Source organism: Triticum dicoccoides, chromosome 1A (assembly GCF_002162155.2).
Source record: "Triticum dicoccoides isolate Atlit2015 ecotype Zavitan chromosome 1A, WEW_v2.0, whole genome shotgun sequence".
In the NCBI taxonomy this organism is placed as follows: Eukaryota; Viridiplantae; Streptophyta; class Magnoliopsida; order Poales; family Poaceae; genus Triticum; species Triticum dicoccoides.
Genome location: NC_041380.1, coordinates 380490122 through 380493657, shown reverse-complemented (window position 1 = coordinate 380493657; position 3536 = coordinate 380490122).

The window sequence follows — 3536 nt, the reverse complement described above, 5'->3', positions numbered from 1 at the left end:
GACGGCGGCGGCGGCGGCGGGGTCGGGCGGCTGGGGCGGCTCGGGGCTAGGGTTCCCCCGGGGCTGGGCCGGCTTATAAAGCCACCTCGGGCCGGAGTCCTAGCCGGACACGGCCCGTAGGTCGGTTCGTTTTTTTACGGGCAGAAGAAAAATAAAAAGAAATACTAAACAGACTCCAAAAATTCCGAAATAAATTTTCACGGGCTTCTAAAATCAAGACGCATAAGGTGAACATTTATTTGGGACCTAAATGCAATTTTGAAAAACGCACATTTTTCCTAAATTCAAATAAAACACCGAAAAACTCCGAAAAACAATCTTATTTGATTTTATTATTTGATCCTCAATATTTCTCTATTTTGGGAAAGTCATCTTATTCCCTCTCTCATATTTTTGTAATAGAAATAATTGATGATAAAATAAATAAAATCAAATGATCCTATTCTCAAAATTTGAGAAAACTCAAATATGAAAATAACGAAACCCCCAACTCTCTCCGTGGGTCCTTGAGTTGCTTAGGATTTCTAGGATCAACCAAAATGCAGAATAAAATATGATATGCATAGATGATCTAATGTATAACATTCCAAATTGAAAATTTGGGATGTTACAATGATGGAGCGTGTCATAATAAACGGAATGGTGGTAAGTTGCATGGCAATATATCTCGGAATGGCTATGGAAATGCCATGATAGGTAGGTATGGTGGCTGTTTTGAGGAAGGTATATGGTGGGTGTATGATACCGGCGAATGGTGCGCGGTATCAGAGAGGCTAGCAATGGTGGAAGGGTGAGAGTGCGTATGATCCATGGACTCAACAATAGTCATAAAGAACTCATATACTTATTGCAAATATCTATAAGTTATCAAAGCAAAGTATTACGCGCATGCTCCTAGGGGGATAGATTGGTAGGAAAAGACCATCGCTCATCCCCGACCGCCACTCATAAGGACGACAATCAATAAATAAATCATGCTCCGACTTCATCACATAACGGTTCACCATACGTGCATGCTACGGGAATCACAAACTTTAACACAAGTATTTCTCAAATTCACAACTACTCAACTAGCATGACTCTAACATCACCATCTCCATACACTACAAAAAAAATACACTTCCGTGATGATACGTGTTTGTCATAGTAGGTCGCTTTTTTTGTCATGCATGTACATCCATGACAAATTTATGACAGAATCAAGATAGTCATACTTGTGTTGTCGTAGAAGTGTTCCATGACATTACCAGAATTATCATCACGGAAGTGTCCACTTCCATGACGATAAATCGCGCGTCATAGAAGTGCTTTCGCCAAGGGTGACCGACACGTGGCATCCACCATAACGGAACGCCATTAAGCTATCGGGTCGGGTTTTGGATCCGATAACCCGTTAACAGCCCCGACCAATGGGGATTTTCCACATGTAAAATCATCATTGGCTAGAGGAAACACGTGTTGGCTCATCGTCGGGACAGATGTCATCCACTCACCGGACAGAAGGCGCCTATGATACGTTGACACATGGCACGGCCCAACAAGTTTAAATGGGCCGGCCCAACTAAAGGCCCACAAGATTTTGCGGACCATAATGGGCCGACCCAGCTAAAGGCCCATGAGATTTTGCGGACCATAATGGGCTGGCCCAGCTAAAGGCCCACAAGATTTCGCGGGCCATAATGGGCCGGCCCAGGTAAAGGCCCACAAGACTTTTGTGCGCCATAATAGGCCGGCCTTGGTAAAGGCCCACAAAATTCTTGCGGGTCATAATGGGCCGGCCCAGCTAAAGGCCCCTGAGATTTCGCTCACATTAATGGGCCGACCCAGCTGTAGGCCCACAAGATTTTGAGGACCCTAGTAGGCCGGGCCGTTAACTGGCTGCCATGTTTTGGGCCAAATGCCGACCCATATTTGATCCGGTCTATTAATGGCCTGCCACGCTCCGGGCCTAATAGTGGCCCATATGAGATCCGACCCGTTAAAAGCCTACCATGTTCTGGGCCAAATTATGGCCCGGATCAGGTCCGGCCCTTTAAGAGGTTTTGGGCCTAATTATGGCCCATATCAGATTCGGCCCGTCAACTGGACACTATGCTTTTGGGCCCACTTGCTAAAGTCCCACTTAGTAATTCAGCCTGATATTAGTTTTGGCCTATTAAGGGCCTGTTTAACATTTCGGCCCTATATTAGTTTCAGCCTGTTAAAAGCCCGTCATATAGTTGGGCCTAACTACGGCCCGGTTTGCATCCGGCCTGCTCGCAGTCGATATCTGATTAGGCCAAATAAGGACCGAGACAATTTTTTGGCATGTTAAAAGCCCGTGATTTGATTCGCACAATCATGGGCTGGGGTTCATTTCGGGCTGCTGCCGGCCCATGAGCTAATCGACGAGTTTCAGGCCCAACCTACATCGTGATTGCATGACGGCCCGATTATGTGCCGTAATTTTACGGTTTGGCTGGTTTACTGCGAAGACAGGATATATATACAGTAAAATAACTTCAGCATCGTGAATAAGAAAAAATCTATACTATATAATAAAGAAATTACGGCATATTACATCCACTGGGCATCAAAGTTCGCCACTATGATAATAAAGCATAAGCAGACAGCAGATTACATACACTAGGCATCAAAGATCACCACCAGTGCATATAAACATGCCGACAAAATAATATACAAAACCGACAACACTTCAATAGAGTTCAAGAAAGGTTATCCCTGCTGGGGAGCTGCAGCGCAAGAAGCTGAGCAAGATGATGAGACTGCGCTTGTTCAACACTTATATCTTCCTCACTCTGAAAGATAAACAAACGGATAGATGATAGGTTTTGCACATAAAAGTATCAGTGCTGACAATTCATCACATTTCTTACTGATGAATAAAGTGACATAGTTTAAATTTGCATTAACACAATATGGTATTGTTCAGGTCAAGACATGGCAGGAAATGACATTGTGAAGGACTTGGCAGCTTCACGACACCAATGGATTACAGATCAAGAACTCATAAGTATCAATGGTTAGTGTGCTGTCAATTTATACCATTTCAGATTGGCAAATAAAGAGACAGTTTAAATAATAGTAGAATGATATGACATTGTTCATAGTTAAGACATTGCATAATATGACATTGTGTTGTAGTGGGTAGGTTCACCACACCACTGGATTACAGATGAAGAACAGAAGCATACATGCAGTGCAAAAGAAGATCACTTGCTCTGTATAGTTTAATTTACATGGTATGAAGAAGGAACTTGGTTGTACAACTGAAAACTTAAATTGAGAAAGGACAAACTTTTGTTTATGAACTACATATAATAAACTTTAAACAAGTAATTTGATGCAAACACCAAAAATAAACAGCTGTTGCAGTCATGCCTAACCAAATATATACAACAAAGTTTGAAGGCTTGAGATGGACAAACTTACATTATTGGTGAAGACAGGCTCTATAAAGGCTTTGTCCATGCTGATGGGGGGGGCGCAATTCAAGAAGTTTACCAAAGAATCTTCTTCAAAAGCATTGCCTTTAT